Raw genomic sequence first — 20,089 nt, forward strand, 5'->3', positions numbered from 1 at the left:
AACCACTTGCCAGAATAAAACTAAACACTCTTCAAAGAAAAAAAATACTCAATACACACCATCCCACAACATACCATTCATAATGTCAAGCATACAGTCAAATATTACTAGACATGCAAAGATGTAGGAAAAATGTGACCCATAGTCAAAAGTAAAAAGTTGATATAAACAAATCCCAACATGATAGAGATGTTGGAATAAGGAGATAAATACCTTAAAAGTGGATAAATATAGATATATAGGTGGATATGTTATTATTTATATAGAGATATATATGTAGAGATATAGATATAAACTTAAAGAAAAATGTAGAAATAATATACTCACAATGCTGTGTTGGGAAATCTCAGGAGAGAAAAGAAAACTATAACATAGGACTAATGAGAATTCTAGAACAAAAAATACTTTTCCCGAATAAATTCACTAGATAGGCTGAACAGCAGATTAGACACTACAATAAAGGGTCAATGAATTTGAAAACATGTGAATATAAATTAACCAATCTGAAGACAAGGAAAAGAAAATGATTGAGAAGAACAAGCAGAGCCCTGGTACCTCAGAAAATTCAACTATTTGTGAAAATCCAGAGGAAGAAGAAAAGGAGAAGGAGGAGGAGAAAAAGTAAGAGAGAAGAAAAGGTAGGGAGAGAAAAAGAAGCAAAAAAAAAAATTCAAAATTCAAAATTTGTTTTAAAAATTACCCTCCAGATTCAAGACATTTAGTAAACCCTAAACCATGTAAATAGAAAAGCTTGACTGAGTATATTATAATCAAAGTGCTGAAAGATAATGGTAAAAAGAAAATCTTAAAATGTATCCAAAAAAAACCCCTCATATGAAGGGAAAAAAGATGAAAGATGATGGACTCCTCATCAGAAAAGTAAATACAGGCCAGCCAGGCATGGTGGCTCATGCCTATAATCCCAGCATTTTGGGAGGCCGAGGCTGGCAGGTCACCTGAGGCTGGGGGTTCCAGACCAGCCTGGCCAACATGGTGAAATCCCATCGCTACTAAAAATACAAAACTTAAGCAGATATAGTAGTGTGCACCTGTAATACCAGCTACTCCGGAGGCTGAGGCATGAAAATCGCTTGAACCTGGGTAGCAGAAGTTGCAGTGAGCCGAGATCATGCCACGGCACCCCAGCCTGGGTGACAGGGTGAGACTCTGTCTCAAAAACAAAAACAAAACAAAACATAAACCAAAAAAAAAGAAAAAAATACATGCCAGAAGATCTTGAAACAACAGCTGTAAAGTACTGAAACTTTTTTAAAGTCAAGCCAGTATTCCACGGTCAGTGGAAATACTTCAAAAATGAGGATAAAATAAACATTTTTAATAAATGCATACTGAGAAAATTTGTCACCAGTAAAAATACGCTATAATAATTTGTTATTAAAGGTTCTTCAAACTGAAGTAGGATACCAGATTGAAGCACAGATATGCAAGAAGGAAAGAAGAAAATTAGAAGTGCTGAATATATGAATCTATGTAAAGAAACGATTTTTTCTTTTACAAATGTCATTAAAATGCAACTTACTAGTCAAAGTAAAAAAAAGAAATTATATTGTAGGGTTTATAACATATGTAGAAGAAAAATATATAACAGCAATACCACAAAGATGGAAAAGGGTATAAATATAATTATAATACAGTTCTTACATTTTATATGAAATACTACAATGGTAACTCTAAGTAAGTAATAATAAACTAAGAATACATATTTTAATCCCCATACAACTGCTAAAAATAAATAAAGCAGCACAGCTTAAAAAGCCAATAGAAGAGCAAGATGGCAAAATAAGAAGCCCAGAACCTCTTTCCCCTCATAGGACACCATTTAACAGCAATTCAGTGACAAATGTCCCTTGTTAGAAACCCATAAACCAGTTAGGAGGTTCCTGAACCTCAGGCAAATATGAAGCCAAATGCATTGAAACCAGTAAGAAAATTCGTGTCACTCATACACCATAGTCCCCCCGACCCCCGGCTCAGAGTTGTACAATCCGGAGAAAACTCCCATTTCCTGGCTTCTCTCTGGGGAGGAAATGAAAAGACTAAAACACATCCAAAACTCAGACTTTTGCGGGGCTGCCCAAGGAACTGGTTTATCTCCTGCCTGACTCTAAGCACAGAAAAACAAAAGGGCCAGGTTGGGGACTACTGAAAACAAAAGTAATGGTTTAGACTAACAAACACTCGCTCACCAAAATTCTATACCCTTCCCCTCTGGCTCAGTGCAGAATGAGTAGGGGGAAAAAGAAGCTTTAACTCCTGGCTTATCCCTGTGGAGGGAAAGAGTTAAAGTGTGTGTCCAAAATTCTGAACTTTCAAGGGACTGCCCGAAGGACTAGATTCTGTCTTGCCTGTCTTGGAGGATGGATGGGAGGGACCTGGAATACTCTATGTACTTGCAAGGCACAGAGGACAAAATAGAGCTGGGCAGCTTGCTGCTGCTACTGATAACATACAACAGACAGAGGCCTATGCCATTTGGTGGTCTCTCCTTTGTGGGGTCATGCCAGAAGAGAAGAGTGGAGTATGCCTCTAGTGGTCTGGCTTTTCAGGGAGCTCTCTGGGGGGAATTGTTTCTGGGTCTTCAGACTTAGTGCACTGATGTGTCCCAACATTTACTAGAAGCCACTGAGAGCAAAAGAGAGCTAGGCACCTTGTGGCAGCTCCAAAGAACACAAACAGACACATCAGAGGGAGAAAGAGATGATGAATTCTTAAAAAAAGAAACTGGCAAATCTCTCTAATGAATTTATATGCACAAGTCCAGAGAAGAGGCATCCACAGGAAAAGTTTGAGAAGCTCTCTAGAATATCTAGCTGGGCTGATTGGTAAAGATCTTTTCCTGTACAAAGCCAGTTCATAAAAACTGATATATATGGCTATTTTTTCAAATGAAGAGATCCCAACACAAAGTTATAAGGCACATAATAAACAGAGAAACATGGTTCAATAAAAGGAACAAAATAAATCTCCAGAAACTGAACCCAAAGAAACAAAGGTATGGAGATTACATGAAATAGATTTTAAATTGCTACTATAAAGATGCTCAAAGAGCTAAGGAAAAAAAAAAGAATTCATGAATAAAATGAGAATATCAACAAAAATAAAATATTTTTAAACACCCAGAAAGTTTGGAATGAAAGAGTACAATAACTAAATTGAAAAATTTACTAGAGGGGTTCAACTGCATATTTGATCTAGCTGAACAAAGAATTGGTAAACTCAAAGACAGGTCATTGAAATTATCCAGTAGGAGAAAAAAATAAAAGAATGAAAAAGAGTAAAGAAAGACTAAGAAACTTATGGCACATGATCAAGGTGTTTATTATATGCAATATGAGGGTCTCAGAAGATGAGGAGAAAGAGAAAGGGAAGGAAAGATTATTTGAAGAAGTAATGGGCCCAAACTTCCCAAATCTGTGGAAAGAAATGAATATCCATATTCAAGAATACCAAAAGACTTCAACTCGTATAAAACTAGTATATAAGAAATCTATAACAAGCCACATTGTAATCAAATTGTCAAAAGTCAGACAATGAGAGAGTTTTGAAAGCAGCAAAAGAGAAAGTGACTTTCACATACAAGGGAGGCTCAATAAGACTATCAGTTTAAAGCTAGATGGCAAAGGTAAATAGAAAATCAGAGAATAGTATGGTACTATAAAAGTAGTGCATAAATCACTTTTAATTCTGGTGTAGAAATTGAAAGATAAAAGTATAAAAAATGACAATAAAAACATGATAATACACAATATAAAAAGATGTAATTGTCCAGGCACAGTGGCTCACACCTGTAACCCCAACAATTTGGGAGGCTGAGGTGGGTGGATCACCTGAGGTCAGGAGTTGGAGACCAGCCTGGCCAACATAGCGAAACCCTGTCTTTACTAAAAAGTACCAAAAAATAAAAAATAAAAAAAAAAGCCAGGTGTAGTGGCAGGTGCCTGTAATCCCAGCTACTCGGGAGGCTGAGGTGGGAGAATTGCTTGAACCCGGGAGGTGGAGATTGCAGTGAGCCAAGATCATGCCATTGCACTCCAGCCTGGATGACAAGAGGAAAACTCCATCTCGGGGAAAAAAAAAAAAAAAAGATGTAATTTGTGACATCTATAGCATAGTGTGCGCACGGGGAGACATTACAACTGATGGCACTGATACCATGGGGAGGAGACGTAAAGGGCAGTTTTTGTGTACAATTGAAATTATTAGCTAAAAAGAGATTGTTACAACTATAAAATGTCTAATGTAAGCCCCTTGGTAAACACAATAAAAGGTATCTATAAAAGATGCACCAAAGAAAGTGAGCAATAAATCAAAGCATGTTGCTATTAAAAAAAAAATCAACAAAACACAAGGGAAGACAACAAGAGAAGAAAGGAGGACCAAAAGGCAACAGGATAGACAGAAAACAACTAATAAAATGGCAATCATAAGTCCTTCCCTATCAGAAATTACTTCAAATATAGATAGATTAAACTCTTCAATCAAAAGACATTGAGTGGCTGAATGTTTGTTTTTGTTTTAAAGATCCAACTATAAGATATAAACAAATCTTGCTTTAGATTTAAGGACACACATAGTCTGAAAGTGAAGAGATGGAAAAGATTTTCCATGCAAATGATAAGCAAAGAGAATCATGGTAACCATATTTATTTAAGGCAAAATAGACTTCAAGTAAAAAGCTGTTATAAGAGACAAAGAAGGACATTATATAATGATTAAAATGTCAATTTACCAGGAAGAGACAACAATTATAAATATATATGCACCCAAAATATGGGCACCCAAATATAGGAAGCAAACACTGATAGAACTGAAGGGAGAAATGGACAGTAGTACAATGATAATAGGAGATTTCAATACTCCACTTTCAATAATGGACCAAACATACAGAGAAGAGACCAATAAGGAAATAGGAGCTGAGCAATTCTATTTATCAAATGGACCTAACAGACATGTAAGAAACATTCTACAGCAGAAGATAAACATTCTTCTCAAGTGCACACAAAACATTCTCCAGGACAGATCACGTGTTGGGTCGCAAAAGAAGTTTTAACAAATTTAAGGATATTATTTCCTATAGGGTTGTTTGAGCTCCTGGAAGATTAAAATTATACCAAGTATCTTTTCCAATCACAATGGATTGAAACTAGAAATTAAAAGCAGAAAGAAAACTTAAAAATTCACAAATATGTGGAAATTAAACAACACACCCTTGAATGATAAACAACAAATGAGTCAAAGAAAAAGCCAAAAGGGAAACTTAAAAATATTGCTAGACAAATAAAAATGAAAACATAACATACCAAAATGTATGGGATGCATCAAAAGCAGCCCTAAGAGGGAATTTTATGTCAGTAAATGCCTGCAATAAGAAAAAAAACCTCAAATAAAAACCTTAATGGTACACCTGAAATAACTAGAAAAAGAAGAACAAATTAAGCCCAAAGTCACCAAAAGAAAGGAAATAATCAAGATTAAAGTATAAATAAATAAAATACAAAGTAGAAAAACAATAGAAAGAAATCAACAAAATTAAGAATTGTTTTTTGAAAAGATAAAGAAAATCAACAAACCGTTAGCTAGAGTATGAAAAAAACAGATAAGCCTAAAAAAAAGACATGAAAGAGGTGACATTACAACTCATGCCACAGACATAAAATAATACCAATTACAGGTAAGGAGATTGAATCAGCACAAAAAAGTCTTCCAAAAAGGATGAGCCCATGACTAGATGGCTTCATTTATGAATTCTATTTACAAAACATTTAAAGAAGAATTAATATCATTTTTTCTCAAACTCTTTTAGAAAATTGAAGAGAGGGGAACACTTCAAAACTAATTTTATGAGGACAGCATTACCTTGATAGCAAAGACAAACAAAGACACCAAAAGAAAGAAAATTGTAGGCCTATATTCCCAATGAATACAGACATAAAAATTCTCAACAAAATGCTAGCAAACCAAATTCAACAGCACACTGAAAGAATCATGTATTTATTACCAGGTGGTAATATATATTCCTGAGATGCGATGATAGTTCAACTTACAAAAATCAATCAAGGTGATATACCATAATAACAAAATGAAGGGTAATAACCGCATCATCAACAGAATAGATGCAGAAAATGTATTTGACAAAATTCAACACTTTTTCATTTAAAAAAACACTCAAAAAACTAGGAATAGAAGGAAATTACCTCAACATAATGAAGACTATATATAAAAAACCATCAGATAACATAATATTCAATGGTAAAAAATTGAACATGTTTCCTCTGAGATCTGTAAGAAGGCAAAAATGCACAGTCTCACCACTTCTATTTAACTGAAATAGTAATTGAAGTCTTAGCTAGAGTAATTAGGTAAGAAAAAATAAATAAAATCCATCAAAATCAGAAAGGATCAAGTAAAATTATCTCTGTTCTCAAATAACATGATTGCGTATACAGAAAATTCTAAAGTGCATGTCAGAATAGACAAACAGAAAAACAGAGATAATAAATTCAGCAAAGCTGCAAGATACAAAATCAACAAACAAAAATAATTTGTGTTTCTATACACTAATACCAAATAATTTGAAAAAGAAATTAAGAAAATAATTCCATTTACAATAGCATCAAAAATAATAAAATACTTAGGAATAAATTTAACTGAAGAGGTAAAAAATTTGTACACTAAAAACTACAAAACTTTGTTGAAAGAAATTAAAGAAGACACAAATTAATGGAAGGACATCCCATGTTCACAGATTGGAAAAATTAATATTGCTAAAATGTCGAGACCACCCAAAGTGACCTAAAGATTTAATGTAATTGCTATCAAAATCCCACTGGCATTTTTTGTGGAAATGGAAAAAAAATCCTAAAATTCATATGAAACCAAAAATAAACAACAACAACAAAACACTGTATAGCCAAAATGATTTGAGAGAGAAGAATAAAGCTGGAAGCTTCATACTTCCTGACTTCAACATATTACAAAGCAACATAATCAATGCAATCTGGTACTGCCATCAAGACAGATATATAGATCAATGGAATAGAATAAAGAGTTCAGAAACAAACCCATATGTATATATTGGTTAAATGATTTTTGACATAAGTGCCAAGACTACAAAATGGAGAAACAATAGTCTCTTCAACAAATAGTGTTGGGAAAATGGAATATCCACATCAAAATAATGAAATTGAACCATTATATTACATCATAAACAAAAACAAACTCAAAGTCGATTAAAGACTTAAATGCAAGATCTGAAACTATAGAACTCTTATAAGAAATCATTAGGGAACATCTTCATATCGCTTTTCACAAGGATTTCATTAATTTGACACTGAAAATACAGACAACAAAAGCAAAAATAGACAAATGGGACTACATCAAACTAAAAAGCTTCTGCCCAGCAAAGAAAACAATCTGCAGGTAAAAGCCAACCTAAAGAATGAGAAAAAATATTGGCAAATCATATATCTGAGGAAGAGTTAATTCCAAAATATATAAAGACCCCCTTCAACTCAACAGCAAAACCAACAGATAACCCACTTTTTAAAATGTTTTAAGAATTGGCAAAGGACTTGAGTAGACATTTCTCCAAAGAAGACATATAAATGGTCAACAGGTGTATGAAAACATGCTCAATGTTACTATGGGAATAGTAAAAAGATGAGTGGTTATCAAGAGGTAGGGAAAGGGAGGGATAAATAGGTAGAACACAGAGGATTTTTAGGGTAGTGAAACAATTCTGTGCGATGCTATGATGGTGTATATATGTTATTATACATTTTTCAAACCTCATAGAATGTACAACACTAAGCAAGAACCATAATGTAGAACACTGATTAATAATGATGTGTCATATGTATACATATGTAACAAACCTGCACATTGTGCACATGTACTCTAAAACTTAAAGTATAATAATAATAAAACTAAAAAAAGAAGAAAAAAAAAGATGTGTCAATAGATTGCAACAAAAGTGCCACTGAGGTGGGAGATGTTGATAGTGATGGAGGTTGTGTCTGTCTGGGGACAGGGACATACAGAGACACTCTCTGTACTTTCCACTCAATTTTACTGGGAACCTAAAACTCCTCTAAAAACTAAAGTTCGTTAATGAGTTAAAAAAAATCAGTAGGTAAGTAGAAGATTTCAGCACTATCTCAACCATTTTAACCTAATTGATATTTATAGGACACTACTGCAACAATTGCAGAACACACATCCCTTTCAAATGCTAAAAATGTTCAAGATTCATTCATGATACACCATAAAATAAGTATGAATAAATTTAAAAATATTGAAATTTTACAGTGTATGTTCTCTGACCACAATGGCATTGAATTAAAATTCACTAAGATGAAGAAAATCTTCAATATTTTGAAACGAAACAGCACATTTGTAAATCACCCAAGGTAAAGAAGAAACAACAAGGGACATTAGATAATTTCTGAAAATGTATGTTCATGAAAACAAATCACTCTATATTTGTATGATCCAGTTTAACTAAGTCTTAGAAATATATGAGATTCAAATTCTTATATTTGAAAAAAATTAAAATCAATAATCTAAGGATTACTTTAAGAATATAGAAAAAGAGAAAATTACACTCAAATAAATAAAAATAATAATAAAGAGCAAAAATCAAAATATAAAACAAACAATATTGGAAAATTTAAAAGCCAAAGTGTTTTTGTAAAAAAAAGTAATAAGATGGTTAAACCCTAACATAGGTACTGTTGATGAAAAAACAAAAAACACTAATTACCAATACTAGGAATAAAAGATGGCATGTCATTGTAGATTCTATGGGCAAATATTATACATGCCCTTGTGTTAGTATATTCAAATTAGGTAAAAGGATTAATTTCTTGAAAAGCATGAATTAAAAATTGACAGGAAAAATGAAGAAAATAAATATAATTCTGCCTGGTAAATAAATTTATTTTGTAAATTAAAAACCTTCTCACAGAGAAAGCTGGAGGCCTGGTTGGTTTAACTGCTGAACTATATATTAAATATTAAAGAAAGAAGAATGCTAATTTTAACAAACTCTTTCCTAAATTAGAGGAAGAAATAAAACCTGTCACAAATCTAACAAACCTATTACTGAAAAAAAGGCAAATTAATATTCTCATACACATAGATGTGAAAGAGTAATAAAATTCTAGCAAATAAAACCTAGCAGAGTATTAAAAAGAATAAACAAAATATAGTACATGCATACAACAAAATATTTAGCCACAAAAAGGAATAAAGTATTGACTCATGCTACATGGGCAAACCTTGAAAACACTATGCTAAGTGAAAGAAGACTGTCACAAGAGGTCACTCCATTTAGAGGTCACTCCATTTATCTGATATGCCCAGAACAGGAAAATCTATAAGGGAAGGGGGAAGCGGGGAGTAACCAACATATATATATGCCATATATACACACACACAAACACACGCACACGTATATACACAAACACACATTCTGCACATCAATAATAAAAAGACAACACAAATTTTAAAATAAGCAAAATATTTGAACAGGCACTTCAGAACAGAGGACATACAAATGACCAATAAGTACATGAAAAGTTATCAACATCATTAGTCTTCAGCGAAATGAAAATTAAAATGATGGTGAGAAACTTCACTTTTCTTTTTTTTTCTTTTTTTTTGAGACAGAGTCTCGCTCTTTCACCCAGGCTGGAGTGCAGTGGTGCAATCTCAGCCCACTGTAACCTCCACCTCCTGGGTTCAAGCGATTCTCCTGCCTCAGCCTTCTGAGTAGCTGGGACTACAGGCACCCGCCACCACGCCCAGCTAATTTTTTATATTTTTAGTAGAGACGGGGTTTCACCGTGTTAGCCAGGATAGTCTCGATCTCCTGAACTTGTGATCTGCCCGCCTTGGCCTCCCAAAGTGCTGGGATTACAGGCGTGAGCCACCCTTCCTGGAAAATACTATTTATTTGTGAGGGTACGGACCAACTGCAACTCTCATACATTGGGAGTGTACTATGTTACAAACGATTAGAAAATAATGCTTCTAGAAATGTCACTTAAAATAGTATCAGATTGTTTGCAAATTTGTTTCCCAGTTCATTATAAAGTTAAACAAGAGCTTACACTATGACCCCGTACTTCTTCTCCTGGGTTTTTACACAAGAGAAGTTAAAACATGGCAAAATAATAATAATAATAATAATAAAGAAAAAAAGAAAGAAAAAAAAAGACTTGTACATGAATATTTCCAGAAGCTTTATGCAAGTTAGTAAAAAACTGAAAATAATTCAAATGTCTACCAAAATAAAAACAAATAAATACACCATGGAATATTTACACAATATACCTTATACTCAGCAATTTTAAATAATTAACTAGTGATACACAACAACATGATGGATCTCAGAAATTTTGTTTAGGAAGAAGTTTCAAAATAGTATAGACTGAAAAAATTCATTTACATGCAATTCAAGATTAGGCCAAACAATTCTATGATGAGAAAAATTAGATAATTGGTTGTGGGTGGATGGGGAAGAGACTGACTGGAAGGGATGTGAAGAAAGTTTCCCAAGTGAAATGTTGTATGTCTTGATGAATGTGTTGGTTATACAGGTTAATTTAACAAACTCAATAAATTACACATTTAAACTTTCTGCATTTTATTGCATTTAAATTTTTAATTAGACAATAGAAACACAAAGAATGCATGTATTTTTACTTCATAAATGCATGAAGTAAATAATAAGAAAAACATGAAGGGATTTCTTCAGTAAAGTTCAAAATTTGATTGAAATAAAAAACCCACAATGAAGTAGAATTGTACTAGATACAGCTCTTATTAATAAATAAAAAAATTATATAGGCCATTTTGTCGCCATGGGACAAATACTTGCTGTGAATTTATATTATCTTCAATAAAACATATTTGTAATCAGTAAATAGGTATACTCTTCATTATGGCAACTAGTATGGAAATTCGGGTACAGAAGATAAATTCTGGGCGATACTAACCCTGCCTCTGAGACTTTTTTTTTTTTTTTTTTTTTTTTTGAGACAGAGTCTCTCTTTTGCCCAGGCTGGAGTGCAGTGGCGCAATGTTTCACTGTGCTATGAGAGAAGCTATGTTTCATCCACTAAGCTTCTCTTGCAAACAATTATCTCTCTTATTCACACTGTCATTGTTCATCCTGAACATTCTCTATCAAGCATTCACACGGATTTCCCATACTGAAACCAACACTGTTCGGTTTACATACTCTTAGACACATTGTTTGCCACATGAGTATGACCGGGGTAATAAGGACACTCAAAGTGCTATCAGAGAAAGACTCCAAGGATCTTGAGAAGACTCATACTGGACGTATAAGTGGCTTTTATATGCCATGAAAGAAGATTAGACTTTTTTATGTGATTTTGAGAGCTTTAGAACTGGGACCTACCGTTGAAGTTAAAAGTAAAGCAATTTCAGTTCAAAATAACAAAGTTAGATCTATCCAAGATTAATGGAATATTATTAAAAAGTTGTATAAACTGAAAACAGGTAAATAGACACAAATTTTAAGCATTTGATGAATGGCTAGACAATCCAATCTTTAATATCTCTCATATCCCAAGATTTAATGGTTCTGGGTGCAGATGTTTCACCAGGCTCTTTATGCCCCCAAGCTCACAACTCACACATTCACCACTTGCTCAAACAATGAAGACTTGCACACACAATCCCATCCTCCTCCAGGTTTGTTACCAGCTGCTGCCAATGATTTAATACTGGAGACTGAGGAGAGCCAGAGTAGTTTCAATTGTACTCCCTAAAGAGGAAAAAAATCAAGCTAAATCCAATGAGGAAGGATAATATTTGAGAATGGCATTTTCATTAGCAGCTGACAAGTTTAAAAGTATGAACAAGATTACATAGTGCTTTGTCAGCAAAGATGTATCATTAGTGTCCTGAAACAAAGAGAGAAATTCTACATAATTAATAAAATGATATTTAACTCTGCTATTATCAATAGATAAACACAATGATAAGTAGTATTCCTTAGTAGTTAAAGCTTGAACTTTGGATCCAGATTGCCTGATTTGAAATCCTAACCTCTCTGTCAGTTCTCCAATCGGAGAAAATACAGATGACAAGAATACCTATATCATAGACTTCTTATGAGGATTAAATTCATTAATTCAAATCAAGCCTAAGAAAAGTGTATTGCAAGACATAAGTATGTGCTATTATTATCAATGGATGATTACCATTTGGTATGCCTACATTTTTCAGTGTTCAACCTGTCCATATATTAGGAGGCACCAAGGCTTAAAATTAGACCATGTGTAGTTTTTTGTTTTTTTGTTTGTTTTTTGTTTTTGTTTTTGTTTGTTTGTTTGTTTCTGAGACACAGTCTCCCTCTGTAGCCCAGGCTGGAGTGCAGTGGCGCGATCTCAGCTCACTGCAATCTCCACCTCCTGGGTTCAAGTGATTCTCCTGCCTCAGCCTTCTGAGTAGCTGGGATTACAGGCGCCCGCCACCATGCCCTGCTAATTTGTGTATTTTTAGTAGAGACGGGGTTTCTCCATGTTGAGCAGGCTGGTCTTGAACTCCTGACCTCGGGTGATCTGCCTGCCTCAGCTTCCCAAAGTGCTGGGATTACAGGAGTGAGCCACTGCGCCCGGCCGACCATGTGTAGTCTTATTGGAACATCTAGAAGTTCCAGATGCTCCACTTACCTCAGGGATTACATTTTTTCATGTCCACTTTATGCTTCGGGGACAGTATTCTCAGGAAGACTTTCCAACACAAGCCAGCATTTAAGGCAGCAGGTGATATGTGATATGTCTAATGAATTGCTTTTGGAATTGAATCATTGTCTTTCCTATTGTACAAGCTTTAAAATACTTGGTCTTTGGGGTCTCCACACCATCTGCACACTTAAAGAAATCCAAGTGCAACAGAAACCAGTGATCACAGTTGATGATCACATGGAGCACTGTTCCCAAAACGGGCTATAGCAAGTTGATGTAGCTTCAGTGCAGCAATGAGCTTGACATTCTGCATTCCACTGGGTTTGGAATTTTTAAAATGTTTCTGTGTTTTGGTATTCAGAAACAGCATCTCAGGACTGAAATGAAAGATTAGAGGAGAATGTATTTATAGCACAGAATTCCCTTAAGAATGTAAGCTCTTGAGACAAATTGCATTGGTTCTAATCTACTCTCCATTTACTGGCTGTGGGACTTTCCCACACCTTCGTTTCCTCTACATAAAATAGGAATGCTGACATTACTACTGATCTCAAAACTATTGTGTGTATTAAATGAGGTTATCTACATAAAACATTTTGAACAGAGCTTTTTCACTTGGTGAATGCTCAATAAATATTAATCACTGTTTATTAACTAAAAATTTAGCAAGTTTGAAAATTCTCTGATTAATGCATAGACAACTCATGAGATGACTTTAAGCATATTTCGGTAATATAATGAGAGTTCCAAGAAATAAACTGGCTTAAAGCTTAGTGTTCCTTCACCTATATGTTTAAAAATCTTATCAAATTACTACAACTTAAAAGTGATAGGTGAAGTTGAAGATGCTAAGACAAATCAAATTCTTGCATTCGAAATAATTTGCATTCTATCAGAGTGCTAATAATAGCAAATATTAGTTGAACACTAAATTATAGGCACTGATGTGAATTTGCTCATTTTATCTGTGTCAGAAATAAAGTTACACATGGCGTAACAATGTTTCAGTCAACAATGGACTGCATAATAGTACAGTGGTCCTATAAGATTATAATACCATATTTTTACTGTATCTTTTCTTTGTTTACATATGTTTAGATACACAAATACAGTTGTCTGTAGTATTCAGCCCAGTAACATGCTGTATAGGTTTTTGTAGCCTAGGAGCCATAGGCTATACCATACAGCTTAGTTGAATAGCAGGCAACAGCATACAGCCTATTGTATAGTGGGCTATACACTACAGCCTAGTTGTATAGTAGGCTATATGATCTAGGTTTGTGTTAGTATGCCCCACAATTTTCACACAAAGACAAAACTACCTAACAATGAATTTCTCAGAACATATCCCTGTCATTAAGAGACGCATGACTGGGCCGGGAGCACAAGAGAGCATGGTGGCTCACGCCTGTAATCCCAGCACTTTGGGAGGCTGAGGCAGGCAGATCACCTGAGGTCAGGAGTTCCAGACCAGCCTGATCAACATGGAGAAACACTGTCTCTACTGAAAATACAAAATTAGCCGAGCATGGTAGCACATGCCTGTAAACCCAGCTACTCGGGAGGCTGAGGCAGGAGAATCACCTGAATCCGGGAAGCAGAGGTTGCGGTGAGCCGAGATTGCGCCATTGCACTCCAGCCTGGGCAACAAGAACGAAGCTCCGTCTCAAAAAAGCAAGAGAGAGGCATGACTGCATATGAAGCAGGCATTAGTAGTATCATATTTCATAGGTAAGGAAACTGAAATAAAGAGCATTTAAGTAACTTGCCTCCGGTTACCAAATCGCTCTACTAGTTAGAGCCAAATTGAGGGATCTCAGTTTCAGACTCAAGGAATCTGGCCTCAGACTTCACTCTGAATCACTGCTCTGTACTCTTTCTATAGTGCTTCATGAAAATCATTCAAGCAGCATGTGCAAGATAAAAGAAAAATAAGAGATCATGGAGATAGGAAGACCAGGTATTAAAATGATCCAGACAGAAAGAAACAAAGGCCACAAATACACAATAGCCATAAGGCTGGAGAGTATAGAATAAATGAAAGAGATATTGGAGAAAAGAAGCTAAAAAGACTTGGAGACTACCTGTGGAGAGCCTGGGAAAATTTGCAGGAAATGTTAGAATTCAAATAACTGTATTTTATGGATGCCCCTGGATAGGGCACATGCTTTTGTTTCTCTAAAGTCTACAACACTGTCTGTTGTCTCTTTGGCCCATCCCAGTCTTTTAATCTCTAGATTTGTCCGTCATAATATTTCAAATGGTATTTCCAAACCATCTCCTAGTTTCCCTCAAACAAGAACATAGACACTGAGCAATTTCACAGTTGTATGACCAGTATTTTTCTAAAATAAAAATTACTTTTTACCCTGAAAATTTATAATTATAAAATTTATGGCTAAAACTATTAAATATAAGAACCAACAACACTAACAACTACCAGAAAGGCCACACGATGGCAGCAAAGTATAGGGTACAAGCAGCAGGAGCCGGCGGCCTAGAGGGTGCTATGCACTGAATTCTCAGATTCCGTCTATTCTCTGTTGAGTTCATACATATTAGTCAGCAGCTGTAATGCTAGTAACATTATCTCCACACAGCACCTCACACTTTACAAAACTCCCACAGATACTTTCTCTCGTCTACCACCACTCCGAGAAGTCAACAGGAAAAGGATCATGCTTTGTGTGGAGGATAAAGATGGAAGTTTTACTCCAGGTACTAGAAGCACCTCAGAGGCTCAAAGGTGAGACAAAGATCAAAACTTTGTCATTGTTTCTTTTAGGATATGATCTGGGGAAATATAATATGAACAGGAATACTCTACCTTCAACTTTAGTGGGGAAAAAATCTAAGGCTTTTTTAATAGAACTGGGAATTTTTTAAGGGGTTGGGGCTGTAAGTTATTCCTCACCGAAGTTGGAGAAAAAAAAGGGAAAAGATAAGGAAAGGGAAAGGGCTTTCTTTTTTTAAGTAACAAAGGCTAAAAATTTTCTTAGAGATTATTATAGAAAGCTTAACTGGAGAGAAATATGCCTGGCGGGGAAAAGCATGTATCCTCCAAATGGTGCTTGCATTCATTTTCTAGGGCGGCTTTAAAAACCCACTACAGACTTGGGGGCTTAAAACAACTCTTCTGGAGGTCTGAAGTCCAAAATCAAGGTGTCCACAGGGCTGTGCTCCTTTCAAAAGCTCTAGGTGAGAATCCTCTCTTGACTTTTTAGCTTCTGTTAATGCCAGGCCTTCCTTGGCTTGTGGTGCATAACTCCAATCTCTGCCTCCATTTTTACATGGTCTTCTCCATGTGTCTCTTTCTTTCTTTCTTTCTTTCTTTCTTTCTTTTTTTCGGAGTTTTGCTCTTGTCGTCCAGGCTGGAGTGCAGTGGCGCGATCTTGGCTCACTGCAACTTCCCCCTCCTAGGTGCAAGTGATTCTCCTGCCTCAGCCTCCCGAGTAGCTGGGATTACAGGCACCAGCCATCATGGCTGGCTAATTTTTGTATATTTAGTAGAGATGGGGTTTCACCATGTTGGCCAGGCTGGTCTTGAACTCCTGACCTCAGGCGATCTGCCTGCCTGGGCCTCCCAAAGTTCTGAGATTACAGGTGTGAGCACCATGCCCCGCCCTTTGCGTGTGTTTCTTATAAGGACACTTGTCATTGGATTTAGGGTCCACCTAGATAATTTGGATTGATTTCATCTGCAGAACTACATCTGCAAAGATCCCTTTTCCAGATAAGATCACGTATACAGTTACCAGGGCTTAAGACACGGGGAAATCTTTTAAGGCCACCATTCAACCCACTGTAGTGCTCTTGTGACTGTACTTCCTCCTGCCAGTGGGGAGCTCATGCATGTACACATTATGGACTCCTACCCTTCCGTGTGTTTAGTTGCTATGGAGCAATAATATCTGATCTCTGCTCCAAAATCTGACAGCATTTTGCTGTATCCTCTCCTTGGGTTGTCTCCTCATGTGTAAAATAAGAAAGTTAGACCAGCCAATGGTCACAGTCAAAAGCGTTCTTGGTCTAAGAGGAAATGAACAGTGAGGCTTCAGAGAAATGAAAGCATTCATATTTTCTGCCAATTACTTGTCATATTATAGTGGAATCAGCTATCTTATCTCCCTCATTAGTTTTGAGAGTGTTTTTGTTAATTTTTACATTTTATTAAATATCTGCCTATTGTGGATATTTAATAAATCCTGAGACTATAGAGATGGGCAAGACAGAGTCCTTCTGCCAGGAAATCCATAACCCAGTAGGAGAGACAGATACATAACGTTATCACTGTGAGGTAGTGTTCAAGCAGTAAGGAGAGATCCTTTGCATACATGAGCATAGAGCCCACGTGACCACTCTAGGCTATGGGTAGACTCAGGTATGAGATAACATTTATTCAACCTTCGAGAACCAACTTAAGGGTGTCCTTCATAAAAGACCAACTTATGAAGGGCACACTTACGTTGGTTCTCCAAAGTTGAATAAATGTTATTAGCTGAGCAAAATAGGAGAAAACAGTACATGCGGAATAATCGCCATGTCTAAAGATGCTAAAATGTGAAACCAACTGGTTAAGTGCCTTGGATAAAGCACAGCGATGAAAGGTAGACAAAAAACATTGTCTGCAAAGATAATCATTATGTGAACACTTGCTTTGGGGCCAAGCATCATAGCATATGCCTTTGTATATTATATAATTTCTCATAACAGCCTTTGTGGTAGAATGTCAGTGTAGGTTAAGCTGTGCTGAGGTAACAAACAACCCTCAAATATCAGTTGCTTCATCTAATGAATGTTTATGTCTCATCCACACATAGTCTGCTGTGGATTTGAGTCATTCCTCAGGACAGTTGTCGTCTGTGTGTAGCCTCAGCATTCTATCTCCTTAATTTCTGTGGAACCCTCGTATTCCCATGTTTTCACATTCAGCAAAGGAACGTCTGGAGAATTCAGTACCAGTAATTGAATATTTATACACAGAAGTGACATATAGCTATTGTGCTTACATTTCTTTTGCCAAGCAAGTCATTTGTACACACCTAACTTCAAAGGCCAGGGAAAGATAATGTCCAAAATTAGAGGAGAAGCAGGTATTGGGGAACTGAAGTAAGATTTATCACAGGTAGCCACCAAATTATTCTCATTTTACGGAAGAGGAAATTGAGATATAGAGAAGTTAGTCATAGTCACACAACTGGTAAGTTGCAGAATGAGGATTTGAACTCAGATCTGTCTGATTCCAGATCTTACACTTTCTTTATTGAGAAACACATGTGCCATGCAAATAAGTTTGGACTTTATCCTAATGATAACAGGGAATTACTGGAAGGTTGCAATAGGGAAAACACGACTCACATTTATGCTTTAGAAATATGTGTATAAAACAATGATTGGGGAAGAACAGGACTAAGGATGTGAGGATACTAGCGCTGCTATGACAATTTTTGGAAGAGAAAAGATAAGGCCCTACACTGAGCCAGTGCCGTAAAAGTGCCAGTGATGACTGCAAGGAGGCAGAAGTTCCAAAGGCAAGTAAGAACCAGAATCTATAGGTTTTAATAAATGAGTGAATAGTTAGGATGAAGAAAAAAGAAAAGAGGACAGAATATGATTAGCAAGGTCCAGGCTTGAGCAAGGAGGAAGACAGAGGTGCCATATACCAAGACAGGGATGTAATACAAGCATCAGGCTAGCTGTGTTTGTTTGCTTTTGTTTTCGATGGGGGGGAGGGCCATAGGTGGTTTGGATTTCAACATACTGAATTTGAGTTGCCTATGGAAATCCAAGTAGAGAGCTCCAGCAGACATTTAGGCATATGTATGTTAAACTTATCAAAAAAAGATTTTAGTTATAGATAAATACTTGGGGAAAAACATGCAAATCTGGTAGTCCAAATATGTGATTAATGATATTGCCAAAGAGAAAAAAAGAGACAGGCTGGCACAAACACTATAAAAGATAAAGGTTTATGATGTGTCTGGAGGTGGGGATTTCATCATGGTCACCTTTGATCTCTCAGCCTAATTAAGGACTGAGTCTGGAAGTTTCCCCAAATTTGGTTAGCTGGATTTATGAAACAGAAAACATACCAGAGTGTACATCATGTGGACATAAGAATAACATCTGCTGTATTCATAGCACCATATTGTCTACAGCACATCTAGTAGTATGCAGATCCCCAAACTTCACAATCCTGGAAATCAACACACACACACACACATCCATACATTGTTTTATCTTTTCATAAAATATTTTTATTGATTTTGGCTTATTACCAAAAAAGTTCACTGTAACAGTAATAATATGTATAAGAAAAAATAAAACTAAATAAAAAATAAGATTATAACCTTAGCACATCCCTTTTTAATAACTATTCTAAGCTGGAAGCTCGCTTTCTGGCATCCGTCCTAGCAAGGCTAGGAAAGTAAATGACGTAGTAATGGAAAAGGGAGGGGAAACAGACGGGTTTGCGTGGAATCATTTAGGGTTGCGTGATTCCATTAACCTTCTGATTCTTCAGAGCTTCTCCACACCTTTCCAATTCCTCTCTGCTTTCATTTCTACATTGGTGTTGGGGGGAAAAACAAACCTTATTAGCCACACATAAACATCTTCCATTAAACTGCTCTAAAGCAATTACTGCTGTTAACACAGTTAACGGACTGTCAATGTCAAATGTGAAACCTTTTCTCCTGGAAAGGCAACAATGACTTCGTGAAATCGTTTTCTGAGCTCTAGCAGAAAGGGAGGAATTCTGGAGGATCGCTCTTTCTGCAAACATCGCGGTCTGTGAAATCTGCCCCCTAAAAAACAAACAAACAAAAAAACCAAACCAAAACAAAAAAACCCTGATCATATGCCTGTTATCCTAAAATAGCACCTTCCTCCATTATGCCGAGGTTCAGCGCAAAACTGACTCATGCAGTACCGGGATCGCTGCCAGAGCGACGGAGCGCGCGAGCAGCGCGGCATCAACAGGCAGAAGGTGCCACGGGGCGGACGGGACCCACTGCCCGGGTCCAGACTTTCCATCCGAGAAAGCAAAAGCTTTCAGTATCCAACTTATTAGAAGATAACATCTTGATAGGGTTCTCGGGCCTTCTTAAAATAAATCTGTCAGACTGTGCTTTTGAATCTGTCCTGTGTCAAGGTTGCTCCCCCAGGGCAGGGCAGCAATTTAGCTTTTGCAAGATCCTGCACTTGCTCCTCAAACACCAAAGCAGCAACGCGAGCAACTTCCGAGCAGCTGCTTCTTCCCCACTCAAAGCCACATCACCAGCTTCCTCAGCAGCAGCCCCAGCAGCAATCTGGGTGTTCAATCGATCTCGATCTCACAATGCCCA

General features: G+C 36.3%; 1 protein-coding gene and 1 long non-coding RNA gene across 2 annotated transcripts in view; one reads left to right on the plus strand and one right to left on the minus strand.

Annotated features, from left to right (window-relative positions):
* Nucleotides 1-20,089, minus strand: part of FGF12 (fibroblast growth factor 12) — a 585,069-nt gene that overhangs the window by 409,251 nt on the left and 155,729 nt on the right. The window lies entirely within an intron of this gene.
* Nucleotides 15,288-20,065, plus strand: LOC107970873 (uncharacterized). The gene is made up of 3 exons (XR_001713866.3): nucleotides 15,288-15,489; nucleotides 15,832-15,941; nucleotides 19,652-20,065. It is a non-coding gene; the product is annotated as an uncharacterized LOC107970873 (long non-coding RNA).

Source organism: Pan troglodytes, chromosome 2 (assembly GCF_028858775.2).
Source record: "Pan troglodytes isolate AG18354 chromosome 2, NHGRI_mPanTro3-v2.0_pri, whole genome shotgun sequence".
NCBI classification, from domain to species: domain Eukaryota; kingdom Metazoa; phylum Chordata; class Mammalia; order Primates; family Hominidae; genus Pan; species Pan troglodytes.